This window comes from Ursus americanus, chromosome 18 (assembly GCF_024610735.1).
Source record: "Ursus americanus isolate L20-20 chromosome 18, mUrsAme1.1.p, whole genome shotgun sequence".
Taxonomy (NCBI): Eukaryota; Metazoa; Chordata; class Mammalia; order Carnivora; family Ursidae; genus Ursus; species Ursus americanus.
The window spans coordinates 35870260-35888729 of record NC_142144.1 but is presented as its reverse complement, the minus strand read 5'-3'; the positions used below and the strand labels follow the sequence as shown (position 1 = coordinate 35888729).

Genomic DNA, 18470 nt, shown 5'->3' with positions numbered 1-18470 from the left:
TGCCTATTTATGCAGGCAGACACTTTCACTTCCTCCACCCCAGTCACTCCGTCCAGGCAAGAATAGGGATCTCCCTCCTTTTCCTTCCTGCAAGGCAGATCCTGTCCTGGCACCCAGCCTCACTAGTATACGGAAACAAAGACTTCACACAGCTCAGCAGGGTCCCAAACTGCCAGAGTCTTTCTCCTCAATATCAGTTGAATCTGTCAGGCCCTCTTTCCACCTTTGGCCAATTTGTCTATTTATTTTTTTGTTGCCTGTGTTTTTGGTGTCATATTTAAGAAACCATTGCCAAATCCAAGGCCATGAAGATTTCCCCTCATTTTTTCCACGCAGCTTTATGGAGGTATAACTGAAAACTAAAATTGTATGTATTTAAAGCTTTACAATGTGATGATTTCATATAGGTATACATTGTGAAATAATTACCACAATCAAGTTAATTAACACCTCCATCACTTCACATAGTGACCTTTTTCTTTTTTTGTGGTGAGAATGTTTAAGATACACTTTCTTAGCAAATTTCAAGTATACAATATAGTATTATTAACTACAGTGACCATGTTGTACATTCAGTCCTTAGAACTTATTCATCTTATAACTGAAAGTTTGTACCCTTTGACCAACACTTTCCCATTCTCTCCCTGCCCCCCACCCCTGGCAACCACCACTCTGTTTCTCTGTGTTTTAATGTTTTTTTAATTGCACATATAAGTGATACCATGTAGTACTTGTGTTTCTCTGTCTGGCTTATTTCACTTAGTAAAAGGCTTTCCAGGTTCACCCATGTTGTTTCAAAGTTTCTTTCTCTTTTTAAAGACTGAATAATATTCCATTGTATGTATATACCACATCTTCTTTATCCATTCATCCATCAATAGACACTTAGGTTGTTTCCATGTTTTGGCTATTGTGAATAATGATACAGTGAACAAGGGAGGACAAATATCACTTTGAGGCAGTGGTTTCATTTCCTTTGGCTATATACCCAAAAGATCATATGATAGTTCATTTTTAATTATTTGAGGAATATCTATACTGTTTTTCATAATGGATGTGGCAATATACATTCTAATCGACAAAGTACAGGGATCCCTTTTCTCCACATCCTCTCCGACATTTGTTATCTCGTCTTTCTTTTTAACTTATTTATTTGAGAGAGAGAGAGAGAGTGCGCACAAGAGCACAAGGATGAACATGATTGGGGGAGGAGCAGAGAGAGAGGGGGAGAGGACCAGCGTGGGGGGGAGGGGCAGAGGGAGAGGGAGAAGTAGTTTCCCCGCTGAGCGCAGAGCCCCAGGTGATGCAGGGCTCGATCCCAGGACCCTGAGATCAGGACCTGAGCAGAAGACCGACGCTTAACCGACTGAGCCACCCAGGCACCCCTATGTCTTGTCTTTTTGATACTAGGCATTCTAACAGGAATGAGGTGATATGTCATTGTGGTTTTTTTTAAGGCAGATGCTTAACGACTGCACCACCCAGGCGCCCCTATCATTGTGGTTTTGGTTTGCATTTCTCTGATGATTCTCCACACCTCCATGCCCAGTGCGGAGCCCGATGCCGAAATCAAGAGTTGGATCCTTAACTGACTGAGCTGCCCAAGAGCCCCGATTACTATAGCATTTTAATATAGTTTGAAATCAGGAAGTGTAATGTCTCCAGCTTAGTTTTCTTTTTCAAGATTCTGGCTATTTGGAGTCTTTTATGGTTCAATGTGAATTTTAGATTTTTCTTTTTTTCTATTTCTGTGAAAGAATGCCATTGGAATTCTGATAGAGATTGCATTGAATCTGCAGATCACTTTGGGTAATATGGACATTTTAACAATATTAATATTCCAATCAGAGAACACAGGATATCTTTCCATTTATTTGTGTCCTCTTTAATTTTTCATCAGTGTCTTATATTTTTCAGTATATAGGTCTTTCACCTCTGTGGTTAAATTTATTCCTAAGTATTTTATTGTTTTTGATGATATTGTAAGTGAGATTATTTCTTAATTTGTCTTCTAGATAGTTTGTTGTTAGTGTATAGAAATGCAATTGATTTTTGTAGGTTGATTTTGTATCCTGCAACTTTATTGAATTTATTAAACAGTTTTTTTGGTGGAGTCCTTTGGCTTTGCTATATATAAGACCATGACATCTACAAGCAGAGACAGTTTTACTTCTTCCTTTCTGATCTGGATGCTTTTTGTTTCTTTTTCTTGCCTAATTGCTCTGGCTAGGATTTCTAGTACTGAGTTGAATATGAATAGAAATGATCATAGTAAGCACTCTTGTTTTGTTCCTAATCTTCCCCAATATGGGGCTCAAACTCACAACCCTGAGATCAAGTCACATGTTCTACCAACTGAGGCAGCCAGGTGCCCCAAATATATATATATATATTTTTAAGTAAACTCTATGCGCAATGTGGGGAATGAACTCAGACCCCTAGATCGAGAGTCTCAAGCTCTACTGACTGAGCCAGCCAGGTGCTCCAGTTTTGTTCCTAATCTTACAGAAAAAGCTTTCAAACTGTCACTCTTGAGGATGATGTCAGCTGAAAGCTTGTCATCTATGACCTTATTTATATTGAGGTACGTTCCTTCTATGCCTAATTTATTGAGAGTTTTTGTCATGAAAAGATGTTGAATTTTGTCAAATGCTTTTACTCCATCTGTTGAGATGATCATATAATTTTTATCCTTCATTCTGTTAATGTGGTGTTTCACATTTGTTGATTAGAATATATGACCCATCCTTGCATCCCAGAGATAAATCCCACTTGATCATAGTGTATGACTCTTAATGTGCTGCTGAATATGGTTTGTAAGTATTTTGTTGAGGATTTTTGCATGTATGTTAATCAGGGATATTGGCCTGTAATTTTCTTATCTTGCAGTGTTCTTGTCTGGCTTTGGTATCAGGGTAAGGCTGGCCTCATAAAATGAGTTTGGGAGTGTTCCTTTATCTTCAGTTTTGGGGAAGAGATTCAGAAGGATTGGTATTAATTCTTCTTTAAATGTTTGGTAGAATTCACCAGTGAAGGATTTACCTGGTAGAATTTACCAGGACCATCTATCTGGTCCTGGGCTTTTCTCTTTTGGAAGCTTTTTTTTTTTTTTCTTATTTAATGTCATAACAAGTTATAGGTCTATTTAGATTTTCTATTTCTTCATGATTCAGTCTAGGTAGGTTGTATGTTCCTAGGAATTTATCCAATCTTTTAGATTATCCAGTTTGTTGGTATATGACTTTTCATCATGATCTCTTATGATCCTTTGTATTTGGGTGGTATCAGTTGGAATGTCTTCTTTTTCATTTCTTATTTTATTTTCCAATAGAAACCTCCAACTGTTTCCATTGCTGCACAAATTTGCATCCCCACGAACAGTGTACTATGGCTCCCTTTTCTGCACATTCTCACCAACACTTGTTATTTTTTGTCTTTTTGGTAATAGCCAATCTGACAGGTGTGAGGTGATAGCTCATTGTTTTGATTTGCATTTCCCTGATGATTAGTGATGTTGAGCATCTTTTCATATGCCTGTTGGCCATCTGTTTGTCTTCTTTGGAAAAATGTCTATTCAGATCCTCTATTTTTAAATTGGGTTTTTTAAAATATTAAGTTGTATGAATTCTTCATATATTTTGGATATTAGCTTCTTCTTGGATGTGTGATTTGCAGATACTTCCTCTGATTCAGTAGGTTGCCCTTCATTTTGTTGATGGTTTCCTTTGCTGTGCAAAAGCTTGATATAATCCCATTTGTTTATTTTAGCTTTTGTTGTCCTTGCTAAAGGAGATTGCCCCCCCCCCCAAATATATTGCTAAGACTGGTGTCAAAGAGGGGTGCCTGGGTGGCTCAGTCGGTTAAGCGTCTGCCTTTGGTTCAGGTCATGATCCCAGCATCCTGGGCTCGAGCCCCAAGTTAGGTCTCTGCTCAATGGGGAGTCTGCTTCTCCCTCTGCCCCTTCCCCTGCTTGTGCTCTCTCTCTCTCTCGTACTTGCTCTGAGCTCTCTCTCTCTCAAATAAAATCCTTTTTTTTTTTTTTTAAAGAGTGATGTCTTAGAGCTTACTGTCTGTGTTTTCTTTTAGGAGTTTTATGATTTCAGGTTTTATACTTAAGTCAGACTCAATAATTTCAATTGCCTTATCTTCAAGATCCTTCCTTCTCCTTCTCATTTGTTGTTGAATTCCCCCAGTGAATTTTTTCACTTAAATTATTGTATTTTTGGCTCAGGGCACCTGGGTGGCTTAGTTGTTTAAGTGTCCAACTCTTGGCTTTGGCTCAGGTCATGATCTCAGGGTCCTGAGATAAAGCCCTGAGTCAGACTCCGTGCTCACTCTCCCTCTCCCTCTGCCCCACCTCTCTCTCATATAAATAAATAAAATCTTTAAAAATTAAATTATTGCATTTTTGGCTCTAGAATTTTTGTTTCATTTTTAATAATTTGTACCTCTCTATTGATAGTCTCATTTTGTTCGTACATCATTTTTGAGATTCCCCTTAGTTCTTTGCCCATGGTATCCTTCAGCTCTTTGAACATATTTAAGACAGTTAATTTAAAGTCTTCATCTAGTATGTCCAATGTGTGGGCTTCCTTATGGATGATTTCTGTCAAATACTTTTTCTCCTGTGAATGGGCTATATTTTCCTGTTTTTTTGTATGTCCTGTAATTTTTTTTTGAGAACTTGACATTCTGAATATTATAATGTGGTATCTGTGGAAATCTGATTCTTTCATTCCTCAGGGGTTGCAGATATTTGTTTGTTAAGGGCTGCAGCCACATGATTTGACTTTTCCAAGCAATTTTTGCCAGGTGTGTATTCTTTGTTGTGTGTGGTCCCTGAGGTTTCTGTTCTGTTATCTCTGCAGTTCGCAGTGGCCTGACAAAGGATTCTCTGTCTCCCATTAAAATGGTTCTGTCTCTTTTAATATTGTGATTTATGCCACTGTGGAAGCTGCTGCAGCCCAAGAGGACTGCAACCAAGGCATGCATCTGCACCTGTCCCTCAGAGAACCACCAGACCCACCAAAATGCACAATCCCTAATTTTTGGAGGACAAGATTCTCTGCTACCAGCCAGACACTCCAGGAATGTGGGCCACTTTCCCTACAGCGTTAGCTAGTAGCCAGTTGATGCATCATGCTCTCTTATGAAAGATCAAGCATCCTCTCCCTTCATCAAGCACACCCCTGATTGTTATAAGTATCTAATCAAGTTACAGAGAGTTCTGAAATAGGTACTTCCAATTGCTCTTTCCAGTTCAATGGTTGCTTCAATGGGGGACCAAGCCCTAGAGCTTACTACTCTGCCATTTTGCATGCTGTCGTTCCTGTAGTTTAGTTTTTAACATTTTAAATCTTTTATCCATTTGGAATTTATGCTCATGTATGGTGTGAGTATTATTAGGTCATGATTTGAATCTACGTTTAAAACCAGATTGGGACCTCAGAGTTGCGATTATTAGGTTAGGACTGGAAAATCCATCTAGTTCCCAGAGTGCTAAACTCTGTACCATGCCCCCTCCTCCCCAGGCTTATCCCAGATTTCTGAAGGACAGCTTGTATGGGGATAGGGAGACCATAGAGAGATGTGGAAAGGATAAGAATTGGGAACAATAAAGTCAGGACAGGGTGGGCCAAGTACAAGATAGTGATAGAAAGATTACACCCATGACAGAGGTGTTTTTGTGAGATGCAGAGGGGTTGGGGATTGGAGATGGGAATATTGTTGGATGGGGATGAGGATGCGGTGTTTTATCCCAAGGCCCACTGAGTAGAGGGACTGGAATATGAGTGAATTAAAGGAGAGATAATTGAGCTCTTGAGCCTGAGGTTTTACAACAGGCTGAGACCTTAAGCAGAGCAGGGAGTGCCTCAGCTGGCAAGAGGCTGGCATTCTTGGCATAGGACTGGGCAAAAACAAAGAGATAAGATTTCTTGGGCCATTTACCTGGTCTGATGGTAGATCCTGGCACCAGAAAGCTTTTAATTCCCATATCTTCGATTTCTCCTTTCCCACCTACCCCACCCTCTGTGGAAGTGACTAAGTAAGGAGTGAGCATTCTGTTTCTGAAGAGTTCCCAGAGAGGTAGGATATCATGGGTCTGGGCGGGGGGCATGTAGATGATTCCAGAGTCATATCATATTAAAGTGTTTCTACTGTTTCCAAATTTGGCTGTAGTCAGAATCACATAAAGAGCTCATTAAAAATACAGAATTAGAGACACCACCCTAGACCATCTTTTTTTTTTTTTAAGATTTCATTTATTTATTTATTTATTTGAGAGAGAGAGAGAGAGAGCCAGCAGGGGAAGGAGCAGAGAGAGAAGGACAAGCAGACTCGGTGCTGAACGTGGAACCCAACCTGGGGCTCGAACCCATGACCCTGAGATCATGACCCAAGCCAAAATCAAGAGTTTGATGCCCAACTGACTGATCCACCCAGACACCCCCCCTCTCCAGACCATCTTAAATAGAATCTTAGAATAGAGCCAAAAGATCTGCATTTTTTAAAAGTTCTCCAGGTACTTTCAAACATTTGGTGGAGTGGGGATGGAAGAGCCACCTGGGTCTATTTTGTTCCCCATCCCAAACTCCAGATGGGCACGGAGCCTGTAGTAGGTAACAAAGATGGTTTGGGGGAAGGGGAAGCTAGAGTGATACACCTGCAACCTTCCTGAGGGATAGGACTTTCTGGCCTGGCATAATATATAGGAAAAGGGAGAGCATGGCTGGGAAGAGTTGGGGACTGTGCTATTTCCTCCCCTAAAATCCCGGGTTCCCTCTATCTTCCAAGATGTCTTGTCCTTTTCCTTGTTTATGGCATCATGGAGGGAGGCTCTTTTTTTGTCAGATGGTGTCCACAGCCCCCTTAGGTCCCATCCTTGACTGCCTTTCCTCCACTCAGGAGGCTTTTCCTAGGATCTACTATAAGTCCCTACTTCTGAACTTGAGCTTGTAGTGGTAGATCAGCTATAGGGAGATGTTTCATCCTGGAGGTATTGGGGCCTCTGTGCTTATTCCTAGGACTTAGAACCTAAGTTAGGGGTGCTGAGAAAAGCAAGGTAAAGAGTAGAGGCTTTACTGGAGGTAGATACTTGACTGAACAAAAAGCCAGAACTGGAAAGATCTGCTCTCAGAGCAAGAAGGTGACAGCAAGTCTCTGCCACACACTAGGCTGCAGGTTAATGAGCCTATGAGGTGGAAGTGGGGGTCATGGCAGGGAGGCAGTGAGGGAGTCTGGAAGGTAGTGGAGCCCTGGTATAGATACAGTCCAAAGGAGAGGGGTTGAGACAATGGAAGGAGTTGTTATCCTTCTCTGGGAACTCAAGTCTGCCACACGGCCTTTTCTCTGCACTCAGCTGCTGGCCTGGGTTCATTCCACCCATAATTCCACTTGAACCCTAAGGTTGGTGCAGGGGTCTGGAGCTTGCAACCCTGAACCAAGCCCCTCTTTTGATCCTCAGGATAAGCAGGAATGTAGACATTGGGGAAGGGAACACAGAGAATTGGATGACTTTCTGTCTAACAAGGGTCAAACAGCCTGGGCACCTTGGTGCTCCTGGGTTCTCAGCTGAACACTGAACCCTCCAGGGACATCCTGCCCTGATAACTATGTAGGTGTTACTGAAGGAGCTACTGAGTTCCTGGAGTGCAGATGACCCATACTGTCATAAATGTGTTATATTTGTGGGCCTAGTGGAGGTGCAGACATTATTCAGTGTGTAGCTATCTAGGGTTAGGTAACTGCTTAGAATAGCATTGATGTAGTTGGTTACAGATTGGAGGTAGACAGTGGTAAGCATAACACCAGGTAAAGATTTTGGGAGTAATACCCACCAGCATTATCTTGAAAGGTCTGCTTTATTCTTCCCTTAGGGACTGTGTCTGCTGAGAAGCTGGGGGTCAGGACCTTGCAGTAAAGTGGGGACACTCCTGGGGATGGGGATGGGTGTGTAGGTGAGGGATGGGGCTGCTGAAGAGGGCAGTGGACTCACTTGCTGACCTTGTCATTTCTTTGAAAGCCCACAGCCAAGTTGCTGAGACCAGGGGTATGCATGTGAATCCAAGACTGCCCTTATTAAAGGACAAGCAATGAGACAGAAATTAGAAAGCGGAGTTTAGAGGAGAGAGAGACAGGCCTGGTTTAAAGTGTTCCAGGAGGCTTTATGGAGGAGAGCAACTTTGAGGGATGAATTTGGACTGCATTTGTGTTTGTAGGCCTGCAAGATGGTCTGTATCTGTTTGCAAGCGTGGAGACTGTCTTTGTGCCTGCATGTGTGCCTGTGCCAGCATCTGCTCCTGCATGTCTGACTCAGGATGTTCTTGAGTCTGAGTAGGTGTGTTTCCTGACATGTCTCTGGGTACTCTGAATTAGTTTTGGAGTGGCAACATTTATGTGTGTCTTTGTGTTTATGTATCTGTGTGGCTGGATATCTGTGTCCATGTGTCTCTGACTATGTGTGGGATTCTGCTCTGGCCTCTCACTTTACCCTGCCCCTCTCCCCTGACACTCCCCAGCTGCCAGCGTCATTTACCGCAAGGAATGGCTTCCGTTCCCTTCCCGCCGTCTGGATTCCCACGGGTCCAGTTGCCTGCCCAGGGTCCTGCCCCTGTGGCCTGTGTAACAGGCTCGACCTTGGGAGCGATACACTCTGGAAAGCCCCCAATATGCTCCTTGCCTGGCCATGGACCCAGAGAAGTTACAGTGGAGAAGAGGCGCAAGGCGGGAAAAGGGGGGGGCAGTTGGCAGAGCCCACCCCTCCTTCTGGAAACAGAGATCTCCCTCTGGCCCCTTCCCAGGCCCCCTTTCCCTCCCCATGCTCTCATCCAGACCAAGTATTCAGGGTCCTGGCCTCACTGTCTCTGGGGATAGAAATGAACAGTCCTCTGCAGGCCCAGCCAGAGCCATAGGGATCTGGTCCTCTGTGTCCCCCAGCACCTTACACTCCTGCATTGTATTCATTCCTCATCTCCCCACCTGAAGTCCAGGCTGTCTTCCCTTCTTTCCTCTTCCTACATTGGACGCAGCAAATGTTCTTGTTCTTCATTCTATGACAGCCCCGCCTCTGCCATGGGCCCCTGATGCAGGTAGAAGGTTAGGCTTTGGGTGGCTGGGAAAGAGCAGAAGCCCAGCCCCCTCTCACGTGGTGCAGAGAGTAGCATCTGTGGGGTTTATTCCTATTCTCATTCTGTGTTCACTGCTCTCCCTGGATGAGCTGTGGTAAGCAGGTACAACAATGAAGCAGTCACGGTCTCTATTCTCTAGGACTCAGTGCTTGACAGGAGAAGCGATTTTGTGGAGAAGCCACTTTCCTCCACTGCAGGTGGTCAGTTGCCTGAAATTCTCTCCATAGAATTCTTAGGTGTCCTCTGCAGAGGTCAAGGGAAGGGCTCCAGAAGGTCAGAACCTTTCACCAGGACATGTGACTTCAGAGGGCCAGAGGTGAACTCCAGAGTTCCTGAGCAAGCACTGATATATTCTTAGCATCTACCATCAATTCTGGAGTTGTAAATGCTTGAGTTTCTATCCTCCAGGGGCCTTTTACTCTGATTTTACCTCTCTTGAGCCTAGGGAAAGCTGGAGGGTGGGGGTTGTGCTAGGGTTATGGGATGGGATGAACAAGGCTTCATCCCTCAAGAACACGAGTCACAGGCTCTGAGCCTGTCTTCTCTCAGCTCTTGACTTTGCTGAAAACTGAGAATCCTGAAGGCGTTTGTTCCGGCTCATCTTTATGCCCTCAACCCTCTGTTGTAGGACTTTAGCCAGCACTATGAACTCACACTGCTCTGGGACAGGTAGGAGCCTGTGGGGACCATGGGAAGGACCTGTTCCACCTAAGTCAGGATGTGTGCACATTAACCTTGGCTTCCCACATGATGCTGCTGTGACCTTTCTGGGTCATTCCCTTCATGGTGCCTCCCTCTTTTATCTCCTTGCTCTGTGGCTGTCTGCCCAACTCCCCCCAGGCAGGGAGGATGTGCCTGTCACAAGACCTCCCATGATCTCTGGGGATGCTTTAGGAAAACACCTGGAGGGTGTTGGTTCAGCAGGACTGGGCCCTGTGCCTCCTTACCCTGAGGGTCACAACAGGGGCTGAGCTCCCATCCTTTAGGCAGAGTCACCATTCAGAGGAGGAACACATTCATGCTTCTTCTCATCCTGGCTTTTCTGCATCCTGCTAGCAGTGGACACACTGGGTTCTATCAGAGGAAGAGAGTCCTGCCACCACCTCTTGGTTTGATGGGATGTTGAGTCATCCTGGATTTCCTTAGGTATTAGTAAGGCAGGGGTGTCCCATAGTCCCCCATCCCACATTATAGGGAAACTACAGCACTTCCTCCACTTCCTTGAGCTCTTGGCTCCCGTGAGGTAGGTCAGAAGGTGGGAATGCAGAGATGCTACCTTTTGAGAGATACAGAGTGTTCAAAACAGAGATTCTTTCCATCCATTCAGGGCAGCCTCTTTGTCTTTTTGCCTTCCAGTTCTCTCTTCCCACTTCCAAACTACCCTAGTCCCTGGGTGGACACCAGGACATCACAGCTGCCCTATTTCTCTTGTCTCAAGCCCCCTCCTCTTCCTTATGCTCCATGCATTTAGAGCTTTCTCTGCCATCTCTTCTACTGTGTTCCAAGAGCAACTGTTTTACACATATGATCACCAACTTCAACCACTTTTTCTGACCACCTGGGCTCACGTGCTACTACTGATTTCTTAGGTCCTAAAAATAACTCACCACAGTAATTTCTAGAATTCTGCTCCACCTCTGGCTTTGGCTTTCCATTTTGTCCTTCCCCCCTATTTGCTATGATCCTTTCCTAGCTCCTCTTTCTCCCTTCTAGATCTTTGTCCCCACTCTATTTGTGGGAAAACCTTTCTTCTCTTGATATACAAAGTCCTCCCTCATTAATGTCACCTTCTTTTTACTTACCACCAGTGTCTGTGCTTAGTCAAGGCCAACCCCTCTTTTTGGAGACTCACTCCTATTCTGTTACTTTGCTGTCCTGCATTGTCAACTTATTCCTTTCCATTGGGTCTTTTCTATCAACGTCCAACATGCTATGTCTCCCACCTTTAAAAACCCTAGTCTATGTCCTCATTTTTCTGCATGTCTGTAGAACAGAATTCCTTGAAACAGTTGATTATACTTGCTGTCACCAATTGCTCTTCCATTCTCTCTTGGATCCACTCCAATCACACCGTCATCTCCCTTACTCACTTGAGTCTATTCTTCTCAAATCATGAATGATCTTTATGTTGCTAAACCTAACAATCATCTCTGAGTCCTCATCTTACTTGGCTGATTGGCAAATTTTCATGCAGTTGCTCACTTTCTCCTTGCAATACTCTTCTTTCTTGGCTTCCAGTATATTATATTCTGTTTTTCTTCCTACCTCCCTAGCTACTACTTTGCAGTCTCTACTTATTTGTTCCTGCATTTGCCCCAGCCCCTAATTTGTTAGAGTATCTCAGAGCTCAGTCCTTAGATCTCTCCTTCATTTACACTCATTTCTTTGGTGATCCTATCCATTCTCATGGTTTTACATCTACCTTCTATTATCTCTCTCTCTCTTTCTCTTTCTATCGAATCATCCACAGCTAGCCAGGACCCTCCCTGGGGACCATCAGGCTTCTGTGTTGAGAACAGATTGTTGAGATATGGTCTCAGGAAGAAGCTGGGAAATTAAAGTTATAAGGCTACTGCAGTAATCATAGTAGCAGACAGTGAGAAGTGGTCATGTTCTCAGTTCATTTTATAGGCGGAGACAGCAGGATTTGCTGCTGGATTGGATATAGACTATGAAAAAAAAAGGTCAAAGATGACACCAATATTTTTGTCCTGAGAAAATGATAAGATGGAGTTGCCATTAAGTGATATGGTAAATACTGTCCTAGAAGTGTGATTGGGTGATGGTGATGGGTGGGGAATCAGTTGCTCACTTTTCTATAGTTTGAGATGAATATTGGACATCCAAGCATATATTTTGATTAGACAATATTGGCATGTGATACTCTATCCCATGAGATCACGAGCTCTGTTGTGTAAGTCCTCTGTTTTCTTCATTGTTGTGTTTGCTATAGTACCTTGCATATAGTAAGTACTCAAATATTTTTATTGTTGAATGACACTTCTCAAAGTCATTCTTACTGTGATCTTACTGGATTCTTACTGGAGTCCTCTTAGCTGAGTTCTTCCTCCTGTGATAGGATCCCCCATTCCATAGAACTCATCATACTAGTGTAGTGATTTGTCTGCTCCCCAGCTCAGAATTTTGTCAAGTACTATTAAGGTATTACTGTGGATCAGCCACTATTCTAAGCCCCAGGGATATGAGCCATTATTTAAACTATTCAGACAAGAATGGATGCAAATGGAATACAAACAGAAGCAGTAAAAATAGAGGAAAGGGGCAAAGTTGAGAGATATCAAGCTTAGAACTCAGTGACTAGCTTGATATTTGGGCTAAGCAAACAATGTACTTCTAGTTACATCAGTACAAGACATTGGGTCACAGTTTGGTAGGGTACAGGGTGAGTGTTCTGATTTTGAATTAATTTGCATTACCTTTGGACAACAAGGCTCAGCACATTGCTCTTTATTACACAATTGGCAAGAAGATTGAAGCTCAGATTTATTCACCTCCTTCCCCCAAAAGCACTTGAACTTTGGGTTGGCTTCATGGCTCCAGGCTCTGCTCCCTTATCATGCCATGGTCAGGAACAGTCAGCCTCTGTCCCAAGTACTCAGACCTCCATTTACACGCTCCCCCTCCCTGATTCTCTCTCTGCCTGCCCTTGGGAGTGGGGACAAGCCCCTCTTCATGGTCTACTGTTATCTTCATTCCAAGACTCACTCATTCCATGCAGCTGGAAGGCAGCGGAGGCAGGATATAAGCAAGAGGGTTACAGCAGCTTCCCAGATGAGCTCTCCAGAAAGATCTTGCCAATAACCAACAGGGAGCAGAGGAGGGGAGAGTCTATCATTTGCTTTTGACATCCTGTCATATTAGCTACATGCTTTTGATGGACACAAAGTACCTCCTCAAGGTTGGAGCGCTGTGGCACTCCTCTAAAAACCTCCCCTGCAGACTGTGGGCCCTTATGGAAATCATCAGTGAATTCTGCCTGTGGGATTCCTGGCCACTCCTTCTCATCACTATTATCCTCATGTCCACATTGATCTTCTGGGCCTAAGGACACCAGTGGGAAGTCACGATAGAATTCAAACCGGACCTTTATTTACCTTACCTTCCTTCTCTGCTCAAGCCCCTTTATCCACAGTCCAGGGTGGGCTGGGAGGAGTTGTGTGGAATGCTGACCCAGCTTAAGTGTGGGTTAAAGCTCCTTCTCTAGACGGCAAGGACATTTTAGCCTCCCCCCATGCCTTCCTTAACACACCACACTGGAGAGACGGAGGAGACAGACAGCACTTTGCTTAGAGACAAAGAGTGTATTTTGGGTGACACTCTGCCCCACCTGCACGTTAATGAAAATGACAGTAGCAGTCCTCTTCAAGGGACACAGATGTTGGGGGAGCCTACAAAGTCTTTTGATTGTGTTGGGTCTTCTTGAGCAGACCAACATTTCCCTCTGAGGGGAGTGGTGAGACCTAGGGTACGTTCCCTGGTTGGGTGGCACAAGCCACTCTAGGACAGTGCCGAGGGCAGTGGCGGGGGTGGCCCAGGACTGAGGCAGAATGGAGTTGGTGAGAGTGGGAACGGTGCCAGAGCTTACTGTCTGGGGAATGGGGACCATCCAAGAAGGCCAGGCCCACCTGCTTCTCAGTGGGAGAAGATTGGGCCTTGGAGTCCCCTCTTGTCCTATCTGTCTCGGTTCGCCCCATGGGACTTTTGGCTGGAGCCAGGCCCTTTTCTACATTTTCTTTTCTGGTGTTGGCCACTTTCCCAGCTGTAGAGAACATGGATTCTTCATGTACTTTGCCTTTTGCCTTGGAGTTAAAACAGTGCAGAAAGGATTTCATCTTACTTCTCAAGCCTGATTCTGGAAGACTGGGCCTCTTGTGAGTATGGACATCACCTGTCCCTGCAAAACCTGACCTTTCAGAGTTTGGCCCTGCAAAGGCTTACCCTGAATGAGTTGGCCCAGTAAAAGCTGGCCCTGTGGTGCCTGGGTCACCACAGTCTGGGCATTCTTAGGAATCCTTGCTGGTTTGAGGATGACATTAAGCTTGGTTTGACTGCTGTGCAGGTCGTTCTTCTCAGATACCTTCACCCCAGGGATTCCTGGAGGTGGCTCTGGAAGCTTAATTGGAGGGTGATGCCTGGTACCATGTTCACAGGGAGCATCAAGATGAAAGCTATGGCTCCGTCGCCAGGGGCTGTGGGGTGTCCTGTTCAGAAGCATCCCTTTTGGCCTCTGGGCTTCATCAGGGTGGCTTATGTCTCTTGTAGAGGAGTGTGCAAACCCTGCATCCCCTTCTCCGTGGTCCCCTGCCACTTTGGGTTTCCCTGGGTCCTCTCTCTTTTCTGCCGGCATGGGGACTTGGGCTGAGTCCTTGCTGTGGCCAGGGCTTTGGGGCTCAGGGCTCCAGGGCTCCTCCAGGCTGGAGCTGTTCACCCTGGCCTCCAACTGAACACAAAGCACCTGGGCCTCTGTCATGTCCCCACTGGGTTGTGAGATCTTAGAGGCCCAGTGGGCAGAACCATGAGGTACTGCTCTTGAACTAGGTTGCTTCTGGTTCTGTTGCACTGCCTTTAACTCAAGGGCCAGCTGTTCTTTAAGGTGGAGCCATTCTGGATCTGGGACACGAGGAGTGTCTGGTGGGATGGGGAGATCCTGGAGCAATGTTTTTCCTTGTTTGTTTAGACTCCCCAGAGACTCCTGTGTGGATGTGTTGTCTGGGGTTGCTACAGTTTGTTCTCTGGACAACCTTGCCTTTATGGGAATTCCCAGTTGTATCTCTAGGATCTTCTTTCTTAGATGGAAATTTAGTTTGGCTAAGATGGGTTTCTTGGGTGTGTAGGGCCCAGAGACCTCTGCCTGGCTTTCTAGAGGCACCATCTTGATCATTTCTTCCACCTGCTCTTCAACCTGGATCTCATCTGCAATGTCTGCACAAGTCTCGTTGGCATCTTGAAAGCATGGCCTAGGACTCAGACACTGCTCTTCAGATGAGATCATCTGAGTCAGAGGTTCAGTTGGGAATTCACCAGGTCCAGGCACCATTCCTGTGATTACAGCTTGGGTAGAGACTGCTGGTGCCATGGCCCTAGAGAGAGCCACATAATAAAGAGCAGGCAGCCCTGACAAGAAGGCCAGGTACTTGTGCCACAAAGTTGTCTCCAGTTTCTCAATGGCTCCCTTGGACAGGGCTTGGGGCAGCTTAGGGTGTTCAGTGACAGCACCTGGTGAGGCTTGTTGCTGTTGATCAAGGGCCGTTGGTATCCAGGGCACAGCTTTCTGTTGTAGGGCAGGGTCAGTTGCTGCCTGTAGTTCCAGGGGCTTGCTTTCTGGGATGCAGGTGAAGGGAGCCACTTGCAGGCCCCCGGGGATTATGCACTGCCAAGAGCTATATACACGAGCAGGTACCTTGCCCTGGTGAATCTGCCCACATTTGGAGTTGATGTGGCTCTGCAATATTGCCTTGACCTGGTCAAACAAGTGTGGCATGGGGACTGACATGGGTCTGTGATGGGTGGGGATGGGTCACCGGCCCCAGTGGCCTCTAGGGCTGTAGGTTGGGGAGCATGCATGTTGGCTAGGGCTGTGCTGCTCCAGGACAGAGTCGACTGATCAGTGGGGGGACAGGAGCAATTGGATGGACTCCTGGATCTTTTGGGGCAGGCCCCAGCAATGGTGAATCAACTGCTGCTGGAGGTGGAATTTCTAGACTACTTTGTATCTAAAGATGGACATATGGACCAGTTCTGACTAATAAGATATATAAGGAAATTTGCTGGGTGTGGGGAAGAATTTGCATTCTGATTTAAGAGACAGGATATGAGAACTTGCTTCTAGCTCTCCAACCCATGACCCCTTGCTTCCTGCCTTCAGTAAGAAGTGCAGATGTAATGTTTCTATCTATTTTTTAATGATTTTTATTTATTTGAGAGAGAAAGGGAGAGAGAGAGGGAGGGAGAGGGATTTAGAGCACACATGAGTGGGGTTGGGGGTGTGGAGAGGGGCAGAGGGAGAGAGAGAAGCTGACTTCCCACGGAGCAGGGAGCCCAGCGTGGGGCTCCATCCCAGGACCTGTGTATCATGACCTGAGCTGAAGGCAGATGCTTAACCAGTTGAGCAACTCAGGTGCCCCTGTAATGTTTACACCTAGAGCTGCCATCTTGTGATCCTGAGTTGATACGTCTAGGATAAAATATCAGTATCTGAGGATGATGGAGATGAATGGATAGTGGTTGGATGTTTGATGGCATCAGTCAACCGAAAGGAACCTAGAACCTCCTGGGTTTGACTATTTTCTGAGCCAGAGCACTTACATTTCTTCCAACTACCTTTCATTTTCAGGTACCGTAGTTCTGGGTTATAGTTAGCTATTTCCTAGTTTCACCTAAGATACAGTTTTCAATTCTATTTTCCTTGTTTTGAGGTGATTTTCTAGAAGAAAATCTTTCACAGATTGAAAAAAAAGTTTGATTATAAAATATGTTAGGAAATATGTGGGAAAAAGGCTTTATTACACACTTCTGGTTGGAACATAAAAAGGAACAAGCTTTTGGAGTGCAACAGGGATAGGAAATGTAAAATGCACATAGCCCTTGACTAGCATTTTCTCTTCTATAAATTTAGCCAACTGATAAACTCACAAAGACTTATGTGTAAAGATGTTCACTGCATCATTATTTGTGATAGTGAAAGAGTGGAAACAAACATGACGCTGGTTAATTAAATTATGATTTAACCACACAATGGAATACTACACAACCATTAAAAAGGATGAGATTAGTATATGTTCTTGCATATAAGTGAAACAAGTATGTATGGTATCCTCTCATTTTTGTAAAAAAAGTATGGGGAACACACAAATATATATTTATATTAATTATATATATATATATATATATATATATATATATATATATATATATATATGACGAAATTGTTAAGGACCATCTTGGAGGCTGGGTACCAGACAGGCAGATGAAATCTCTATTCTCCAATAGGTTGTTACAAGATACACTATTTCTGTATTCCCTGTCCAGAGTTGTCCTGCATGGCTAAGTGACAGTTGGGTTGGCTCTGTAATGTACCACCTTATATTTGCTTTCCATCTTTTCCTACTTATCTTTTCCTTCATTCTCTCTATAAATAATTTGTACTTAAGCTTTTCCTGGGCTCTGTTTTCTAGGGAACTGGGGCTAAGACCAAGAGTATAGCTTAAATATTTCATGATAAAATTTTAAATGGGGGGGAAAAGGGAACAGAAAGTGCTCTCAAGATACACAGGACTTACTGTGTTGCATCCATGTATTCTCTTCTTGAGAAAACTCTTGAAAGTACTGAGCAAAGAGAAGTCACGGTATAAAAGAACTGCCAATAAACATTGAAGTCATTTAACTATATTTCCTTTTCCATTTAATTATTTTCTCTCCAAAATCACTATTGAATTGTCCAAGGAAATATAGTAAATTAAAAAAAAATCTATACCAGTACTGGAAGGCCATTTATATTTTGTGAAGTTTCAGCAAGATATAGTGCAAATGTATCTGGACTGAAGGGAATATTAACAAGCTTTCAATTTCATGAATAGAGAAGAAGATCTCACCTGGACTATAAGTAGATGAAAGTCCCCCCCCCCCAAAAAAAAACTGCTTCACAAATCCAGGATCAGGACAACAGACTTGGAAGTGAGAGTGGGCTGTGGGATAGTAGGGAGAGGGAACCAAATGACTTTGAACACTATCCCCTGGCCTAGTCCTGGAGCACCTCTCTCCTTACTCTCAGCATTTCCACATAGTAGACACCTCTGTGCAAATCAGGAACATTGCTGCAGGTCCCCCAACAAAGAGCTGTGCTTCAGGTGACTTCTGGTTGTCACAAGCATCACAGAGTAAAATGACCACTAACTACATCAGTGAATATGGTAGATCTACTCTTTTTTTGTGTGTAAGGTGAAAAATTATGTGCCTTATTTAAACAAATTTGCATTGAACACTTGCAATTTAAAAAGTCACACTTTAACGTGACAATTACCTTATAGTAAAGGTTGCTTCATGAAAATGTAGTACAATTCAGATATCAAGTTGCCTATTTTTGTAAATAAAGTTTTATTGGAATACAGTCACGTCGATTTGTTGATGTATTGTCTGTGGTTGCTTTCTCAGTACAACGGCTGAGTTGGGTAGTTGTAACAGATGTCTGCTAGTCTAAAATATTTACTATCTAAAAATGTGGCTTCCAACAGCACTATAGTTAAAAGGTACCTGTGAGAAACAGTTTCAGTAACAATATATTCTCTCATTTGTATTGCACATTTTCCGTAAGCCCTTGTGCAG

The 18470-nt window shown here is 44.1% G+C and overlaps 1 pseudogene; it reads right to left on the bottom strand.

Moving 5' to 3' along the window:
* Positions 1 to 13609: 13609 nt before the first annotated feature.
* Positions 13610 to 17922, bottom strand: LOC123781203 (protein SPATA31F1 pseudogene; annotated as a pseudogene).
* Between the last annotated feature and the right edge of the window lie 548 nt (positions 17923 to 18470).